The sequence below is a fragment of the Haliotis asinina genome, chromosome 6 (assembly GCF_037392515.1).
Source record: "Haliotis asinina isolate JCU_RB_2024 chromosome 6, JCU_Hal_asi_v2, whole genome shotgun sequence".
Taxonomy (NCBI): domain Eukaryota; kingdom Metazoa; phylum Mollusca; class Gastropoda; order Lepetellida; family Haliotidae; genus Haliotis; species Haliotis asinina.
The window spans coordinates 44,517,184-44,526,912 of record NC_090285.1 but is presented as its reverse complement, the minus strand read 5'-3'; the positions used below and the strand labels follow the sequence as shown (position 1 = coordinate 44,526,912).

At 41.7% G+C, this 9,729-nt stretch overlaps 1 long non-coding RNA gene across 1 annotated transcript; it reads left to right on the top strand.

The window, feature by feature from the left end:
- The first annotated feature begins 795 nt into the window (after positions 1-795).
- Positions 796-8,361, top strand: LOC137287443 (uncharacterized). Its single transcript, XR_010957030.1, has 3 exons — positions 796-885; positions 4,485-4,561; positions 8,274-8,361. It is a non-coding gene; the product is annotated as an uncharacterized lncRNA (long non-coding RNA).
- The last annotated feature ends 1,368 nt before the right edge of the window (positions 8,362-9,729 follow it).

Here is a 9,729-nt window from a genome sequence, read left to right as displayed (position 1 = left end):
CCACCACTATGATCCTGAGAGCAAACAAGAATCCATTGAATGGAAACATGTCACTTCTCCCAGGACCCAAAAGTTCAAAGCCTCCAAATCAGTGCAGAAGGTAATGGCGACAGTCATCTGGGATAGCAAAGGCGTCATCCACATAGATTACTTACCAAAAGGAAGAACAATGAAAGGGGAATATTACGCTAACATGTTGAGGCAAGTGCGACAGTCAATCAAGGAGAAGCGCCGGGGCAAGATCAGACGTGGTATTCTTCTACATCAAGACAATGCTCCAGTACACACCTTTCGCGTTGCAGCCGCTGCTGTCCAGGAATGCGGGTACGAAATCTTGCTGCACTCCTCCCCCCCCCCCTACTCTCCAGACCTGACACCAAGTGATTACCATCTGTTCCCAAAGAAACACTTGCGTGGTCGTAGATTTCAGGATGATAATGAGCTTATTGCTGCTACTGAGGCTTGGTTTGAGGACCAAAATGGAACAAGTGTCTTGACTCACAGGGGGACCATGTTGAAAAATAAATGTGGTTCATACCACCAATATTTTGTGTTTTTCTATGCAAGGCTCAAAACATATTGACATCCCCTCGCATATAAAACCAAGCCAGTGAAATTTAAAATATCTAAATACTACGAGTTATTCGAGGTTTAACACTTACAAAAAAGGCATATAGATAAGGAATATGCAACCAACCACCTTTGAATTCGACACAACCGTGTGTTCCACACATAAGAACTTCGACACAACGATGTTTGAGTGTACGTTAACATCTGTCCGCAGCTACGTGTGACCAGACTACAGCCGGATGTTCACGGAGCTGAAGTTGGCTGTGTTGTCGAGGTTCCCGACAGCTGACGTCTCCGGGACCTACTCCGTTAAAGGTAACCAACAAATCTCGTTGTCCACAACACGTTGAATAAGATTAACAAGCAAGACAAAACTACCGTTGTAAGTGTCTTGCGAGTCATTCAACCGGTAAGTTGGCTGTACTGTGATGGTTTTGTCACGTTTTCACTTCATTCATTCATTCATTCATTCATTCCCATATACATGCATTCAAAGGTGTTCGTGGACTAGGTTCGGTTTCCTAGCGTGCCATGGTAGCTCGGAAGCTGGTAGCGCCCCCACAAAGAGCGGTTTCCTTGTCTAAACTCGATTATTTACGGCTGTTGTCGAATATATTCGCTGAGTTCGATGTCGATGAACAAGCTCACAATCGTTTTGATTATGTGCCTTGTTAGCACCATACCGTGCAGACAGGCTGGTGCCAGTTAGGGATTTCTCCTTACTACGTAGTCTCCGTCATTCCGTCTTCAAACAGGGAAATGTTACTGAGGTGCAGGTGTCTGTTATTACTGCAATACATAGTGATGCTTACACTGATTATAGTTTTGTTATCAAGTTTGTCATTCGTAGACATTTGTTTAGAATTCATTCCTAAATCTAAACCCCTAACTCTCAGTTCTTTTATTGCTGGTGCATACTATTATTTCAGGATTTGAGAGACGACGCATAAATATACTTAGACATGACACAGACATATATCTCAAAGTACAATGAAGAACAAGGCGCATGGGTTTCTTTTCTACAAAAATATTCTATCATGAGGTCACTTCATTAGCTCACAACTTGATGAGATCGTAAATTTAACGACGCAATATTGTATTCAGATCTTAGCGTGGGGAATAAATAGCCATTGGGGTGTAATGGGAGAAAGGAAACCGATAATAGTTGGTAACTATTTCCATTTCTGAGAACATTCAGAAAAAAGCAAACGTAATCCCCCTGGTCATAAAGTGGACCCGTCTCACATTCCTTACATTGGAGCGTCTTCATGGTGTCATCATTATTTAAATATGGGTAAATGTTTTTAAAGCTAGTAAATGCTATTGTTGTCCTTTTAGCTGCGGTACATAGTGCTGACATTCTATGTTAGCAGAAATAAACGACTCGTGATCTTTAGCTATTGAAAACACGATAGGGCGAATGCAAGCGGACATGCATGTGGTTGGTGTCCCCATCCCATATATTACACATTATTGATAACCCGCTGTGACATCAATGACCATATAGTGTAATATGCATATTTAATGCTTACATTATCAGTATCTATCGAATATGGAACGTGCATTACATCCTTTCGGATAGGGCCTGTGGGTGTTAGTATTGGTTTGTAAGTGCAAACTGATATATACTACTACTTAAAAGTTAAAGAACGGGCAGATGTATGCATGACTGTGATTCATGTGTCATGGCTGGACTAGGGCGTCCAGTTGTGTGAGTTCTTTAAATTGTTTGAGTTGAATATATTGTACTTAAGCGTGGCTGAAATGACAGGTTATAAACATACAAGAAACTACTTATATGACGAACAAACACTGTTGTAACGAACTGACTGGTTTTAATAACTGTTGGTTTGGGACATTTCTTTCTTCTTTCAAGTAGTGTTGATTTTGGTAGAAATGCATAAAACGAGATTCCACAAATGCTGGACATCAATTGAAACATCCATCAAACCTTTTTGTACCAGGATGTTTAACTGTATCGAATTCGTCACAGATCAACTCCCACTCTGATACATCGTCTGATTGCCGCGGCGTTGATCCTTGTTCAGTTATCGATTCCTCCTGGAACGGCAAATACCACACAAGGCACCGCTGGTGCGTAGAAGGTTCAGTGCCATCAAACACTGGAGTGTTTATAACCAAACCATCCCAGCCCCGACACATTCAATCCAATGACACCATTTATTCCATTTTGAACAATTGCTTTTAGTACTTGCAAATCAATACGTTATTTGGTGGTCACTGGTCATGCAATAAAACGGATTACAGGAGATAACGGTGTTTACCGAGCAGTTGTCTGTAGGCAAGACTGGCAGTCCGGACACTGAAATAACATTAGCAATGTCCCTTGCATTATCTTTCGGGCAGAAACATTACGCTTAATCTACTCGAACGGCGTCTCTCTAGGACCGTAATGCGGTTCTAGCGACAATGTTGGGATTGTTTTAGCGATATGTTGCTGCATCTATGTTTGTTAACAAAACGGTTTGCTAGAAAAACACGTAGACTAATGCATTCGGACTGTTGATGATGGTAAACACGGCCGTATGTGATGACATCTGTTATTCTCTGGAGGATCGAGGACAAGGTACGCACAATGGAGAAAGGACTGGGTGCATTGTAGGTTGTACAATCTGTGCAGCGTTGGTTATATAAGTAAACCACAAAGGCCTGGTTAACATCTTCAGACGTTAAATGTAGCCTAAAGCGATTGCTCATCACGTAGAAGCCAAGGGTTCGATTCCCCACACGATGTGTGAAGTCCATGTCTTGTATCCCCCGTTGTGATACTGCTGGAATATTGCTACAAGCGTAAAAGCGGCGTAAAACTAAACTCACTCACTCATACATCCATCTGACCATGCGTAGTTCTATCTCTCTACCACGAGACTGTTTTACTGAGGCTGAAGATAGTCATGCAAGTTTAGGTATTCCTTTGCGCTGGCCATCTATGTTTGAATAGAATCATAACAGACAAAATCCCCGCTAAAGACTCTGTAGAACATTTTACTGGTGCTTGTATCATCTAAGTCATTGATATGTTGATAGCCTTTGATTCTTCATGACAACAGCTACTTTGAATTCCCTTTGCATCACACTCACGTCTTTACATATACAGATATTGAAGTATGCGTGTTTACATATGCAGATATTGATGCACGCGTGTTAAGGTATACAGATATTGAAGTATGCGTGTTTACATATACAGATATTGAAGTATGCGTGTTTACATATGCAGATATTGGTGCATGCGTGTTACGATATACAGATATTGAAGTATGCGTGTTTACATATACAGATATTGAAGTATGCGTGTCTACATATGTAGATATTGACGGACACGTGTTTACATATGCAGATACTGACGGACACGTGTTAACATATACGCCGAAGACCCGGGTTCGATTCCCCACATGGGTAGCGTGTCGGAAGCCCATTTACCCCGCATTGACATTGTCGGGATATAGCTAAAAGCGGCCTAAAACTAAACTCACTTACTTAGCATAGTGACACGCTAAGGATCTTCACACAGACTTTTATTTATCATGAGTCGGCGACTGATTTCGGCCAAGTAACATTTCGATAAATCAAGCGTTGCAAACTCGCTCCCACCTGCCCGACCGTCCGGGACGGTCTGTTTTGCGTCTGGATGGTCTGGATGGACTGGCAACTTTCCAACCAGTCTGGTAACTTTTGAGGGAAATTTTGTCGAGTTTTCAACACTGGATACACATTGGAGGTTGTTGCCAAAATTAATTTTGTGAACAGTTTCTTTTGCCTAGCAGTGTAGATTTAAAAGTGGCGATTTTGGAATTATGAATGAATGAATTTATCCTTATTTATCCATATAAAGATCAATATACCCAATTTCTATCATAGCGAAAATGTATTTAAAAAATGTTCTTGTACTTCAGATTCTTTTGAAGTGTTTTCCAATGGCAACCTGATATACTCCAAGCTGGACATGGGGAGGATGCCACAGATCAAACAGGTAAACCTCACACCTGTGCCTGGCACAGTTCGTCCTCTCTACAACTCACATAAAGTCACAAAATATATACTGTAACTGTTGTCAAATTGCAACTGTCCACATGAATTCGTTAGGCTAGATCAAATTACCATCGAAGTTTGTGGGATTGCGAAGAGAGGTCAGATTTTAACAATTACACCTTACATGCCTGATTCAAGTCATCGAAGTCTGTGCGCTTGCGTAGAGAGGTCAGAGTTTCACAATTACACCCTACATGCCTGATACAAGTCATCGAAGTCTGTGCGATTGCGTGAGAAGATTGCGAAGAGAGGTCACATTTAACAATTATACCCTAAAAACCACCAACTGGGTCGGAATCAACATGACGGGTAGGCACGTAATCCTTTAGGTCTTCGGGGGTTGGAGAAATCATAGTCAGTCATCACCTTACAGGTAAGTCTCACTTACCTGTAAATTCCACCAACTAAACCAGGACCTCAGAATTCCGTGAAATGTTTAGAGTAAGGCGTCCATTTATTCATTTTTCCGGATGGAACAGTCTGTCATTGAAAACAGAACGTTTTGCTGAAATAACAATGGTTTAATCAATCTTCAAATAGCCATATTGTACATATTATATAGGTGATATACACGAAGCTTTAAGAACACTTTCTCCCAAGTCACCAGGAGTTCCCAACATGGGTCTATGATGATGCATTCTAAAATTACAGTCACTTTGCCAGCCGGCTGTGGTAAGTATTGGTCTTGGGGGTACCGCACCAGTTGCTGTGCTAGCAAAATGGGGCTTAAGCTCGGCAGTATCCACGTCTGCTTGAGTTAATGTTGTCTCAACCCAACGAGCTACTGTGTCCTTACTCACAGTTGTGAGGTTTTTGTGATGATATAAACAAGGCTGCTTCATCTCCTCTCAAATCTAAAGTTCTTTCCAGATATTGTTGTATGGAATGAACAACACACAGCATCTTGTCTGGATAAGATGTCAAAGTTATCTCCCCTGAGTGAAAACCTGGTCCTATGTGTTTTTACGATGTCTCCAAATATGATACCTATCTCACTGTCTTTCACTTCAACATTTCTATAGTCTAACAAATGAACTGCCTGTTGTTTTTGTCCTGATAATAACACAATCAATGTAGCTAATGTCCAACTCTAACACACACAAAAATCATCTCTCTAAGGTAAGCTAAGGTGGGGGGGAAGGAGGTGCCATCTATACTGACATAACTGGATAACTCTGGTCTAGCACTATTCATAGTCGAATAACTAGCTCCAATATCAAACAGTTCAGTTACGAAATCCAAGACGTCTCTCAGAGTTGGTGAAATGGGATTGATACACTCGTGACTACAAAAATGCATTTACTTCTCGAAATAAGTCCCTAACTGTCCAATAACTGCATGATAGTGTCTGCAGTGTCTGTCGATAATCCCTTGCTTCCAAAGTGTTCCCTGACAATCTGAAGGCTGCCCAGCAGACTTTCTGCCACTGGGTGTGAACTCTGGAAGACGATTTAGTCGCAGCAGCTTGTTTGATTTTTGGTACAAGTCTAGGACAGTCGATTGGTTTAATTGAACAGACGTTTGTAAGGCCCACAAAGGTCTGGTTTAAATCCATCTCCCTGCCTTTTGTTCAGTTCACTAATGGCTCCTGACATGAGTTTGATTGCGTCCATTGCCTTAACAAACAAGTCCTTAATGTTCACACTACTGTTTCCATAGCCAGACATTAAGCTGTCTCTGGTCTGAACGAGTGGGATTAGCGTTTTTGTAATGAGGGCTTGTGTACGTTCGAGTTTCAAGTCGAGTAAGTCTCTAGTGTAAATCTTGGCTTCGTGTGTAAGTCCTAGCTTCGTCCCATGCCTCTTCATTGACAGCAGGCACGATAAGCAATTCAGGGTTACCTTGCCGCTTGTACTTATCTATAATGGCTTCGAGGTCTTTTTCGTGTTGACTGTTTCTGGCGCCCTCGCTCACAGTTTAACAAAGTCATCCTCGATTATCTCAAGGGTATACGTTACGATAAGTCTCCACTATACCCTTGATGCATGTACGGCTCGGACCGCTGATGTTATTGCCTCCCTTGGCTGGTAACCAATCTGACAGTAGCCAGTCGGCTAAGCCGCCGTTACAACCGAGCTTTTGTGGGGAAATCATACAGACAAACTGACAGGTCTGAAACTTTAAAAAAATACGTGCAAGAACTCTCTTTACCACTTTCAGAGTACCTCTGCAGTCTGCATCAATTGTGCTGCCAAGTTTAACCGGTTAGATAATTTAAGGAGCGGAAGTGAGTTGTGATTGGTACGCTCAACTTCCCAGTGTAGAGACCTGATTGGATAAAAAGCCAGCAAAGGGGGAAAATAAAATCAGCAGTCGGAGTCGTAAGATGCATCCAGAGTATACTGAAAATTTATCGGAACATATTGCTGGAGATATCGAGAATGAGTTGAAGCACGCTCCCTCCGAATATCAGCTGATGTTTCCTCGGAATCTTCGTAGAAACGTGAATTAAGCCACTAGGTTGAAGGGTGTGCCCTCTTTTAGACTGGACAAAAGGCTTCCAGGAAAGTTTCTTCAGGTCATCAAGGTATCCAAAATCGTAAATCGTCAGATTTCCAGAACCTTTCCCACCTTTTCTCACAAATAATCGCTGACCAGTCTTCTAAGCACAACGCAAGCTGACCTCTTCACGCAGGTTCACTTCTCACGGAAATCGGAGTTCTGATTAGGTTTGTGTAATTCCAGTTGTGTAAACGGGTACTCATGGTCACTTGATTGTCTGGTCCGATCATTGACCGACCGCTGCCATATAGCTAGCATATTGTTGAGTGCGGCGCTTAACAAACTTAAAAACTGCATCATGGTTTAGGGTTTGCGACCTTCTCTTGTTTTCCTCGAGAATTATTTTCAACGAAATAAAATCAAAATCTTGCTGGGATTTGAAAATTTAAATTAGTGTTGCTGAGTTATACCTCGGTCTATATTTTCTCACATGACAATGAATCTATTTCGTTCCAAATAATTAAACACTGGTTATAAATCTTTTAAAATCCTCGGTCCGAAACATCTTAGGAAGGTATTCAACGCTGTTGTTGTAAAAAAACGAGTAATCTTTTCAGGTCGGTACATTTAATGCATTCCCAGTTGAATCAGTGAGTGGGACTGATTTAACGCCGCTCTTAGCCAGATTACATCAACATCGTAGCGGGAAAAACCAGAAATGGCCTTCACACGCACTGTACATAAACCCGAGTCTTCGGCGTGACGAGTGAATGCTTTAACCAATAGGCTACCCCACCGCCTCCATATTCAGTTAATTACTAGTATTGTGTACTGAAATGCCACGAAAACAAGGAACGATAGCAAACATCCTGGTTAATCTAACAACAGCCAAGCGCCATTTTGGTCTCAGAAAGAACCGAAAATATATACACTATCTCACGGACTGATTGAAATAATATTCGTGACAAGATCGTGTACAGAAGATAGACTTATCTTCGGAGTCTGTTTCCACGCTCCGTCTAGACTTCGTAATTAAGGCTCCGTGTGAATTTGACGCACTGTATCAGTGTAATTAGGACACTCCGTAATTGTTCGAATATACAAGATCGATAAAGGGAAAAGCAGAGGGGCCAAGTATTGCTTGAACCAACTGCTTAAAAAATACTACTCTTCTGTTTATTTCCATACATCAGCGGTCAGATCTTTTCCAGGTGATGGCTGATATTGAAGCAGATAGCCAAGGGGGTTCTAACATCTATGGAAAGAAGTCATCACTGTGTGCAATTTTGTAACATTACCCGCATCCGAATCCAGTCTGTGATATTTCTCACACGGAGTTGTGCATTTAGATCCGAACAATGAATAAAAGAAACCCATCTAAAGATATCCAACATCGCCCATCGATTCCCATGGACTGAAATGTCGGTGATGTCGGTCAGTCGCAAGTCCGAATCGGTGGAGATGATTAAGAAAGCATCAAGTCTGCTACGAAATATGCCATTTTCACACACTACAGATGTCCTTTCATCAATGAGGTTGTTTCGTGCTGCTGTGCATGTCTAGATGACGGAGCATCTCTAAATGCGTGGCTGAGATGATCTTGACGGAGATTTTTCACAGCACCAGGAAACACTTGGCTTTACTTTATTCTAGTCTTTCAGCGGCTGTTTGTCCAAAGTGGAATTTATAGTGTACCACTCTTTAATTATCCATGAAAAAGCATATATGTATCACGAGAATTATACTTTCCACATCAATATATACATAATGCATAGAGAGTATACGGAGGATAGGATCGGTCTTCGCCAGCCCATGCTTGTCATAAAATGCGACTAAAGGGATCGAGTTGTCAGGCTCGCTGACTTGGCTGACACCGTCTTCGTATTGCCTAGATCAATTGCCTACTGATCTCTGGATTGTCTGGTCCAGACTCGGTTATTAACAGAAGCCGCCATACAGCTTGCACATTGCTGAACGCAGCATTATTTAACCCCGTCAGTGTTGGATATTGCATCACTGCTGGTTGTATAAATTCTCTATCCCATTCCTTCATAAAGTCAATAATCTGTGTGTGAATTCTTGGTGAGCTCGTATAACATTAACACAAAACGTATTGAAAGACATCAAGTGAGTTAACGACCATGGTAGGAAAATGGCGTACAACTGCAGAACTATACACTAACACATTTCACTGTAACGATATCTTGTGTCAATTTCTGGCATGCAAGCTGATACGTTTCGTTATATTGCATATCATTTTCCCACAGCGAGACATACTGACATTTTCTTCTGGTTATCCGGTTAAGCCACGTGCAGCTGCTACGATTGATCACCACCAAAGAACAATCACGTGTTGTTTACTCGGCTGTTCTTTGTTTTTCTAGTAACGAACTCGCGAGGAAAATGTAATCGGACTGCCTACAATATTTGTTTGACAAAGCCAGTTTATTGGCGCTCAGTTTATGTCCACAGTTCAGTAATTTTCACTGTAGACAGTAAAGACCTGCAAGTCTGCACATCATAAACCAGCTAAAAGCTATCGACTCCGTGCAACAACATTAAAAATGGGGCTTTTAGTTTTGGAACAAGTCCCAAGCACCCCGATTGCCCTGAAAGTGAGAAAAACGCCCGCTCTTCAATCACTGGTTTGTAAGAAACAGGGTCACT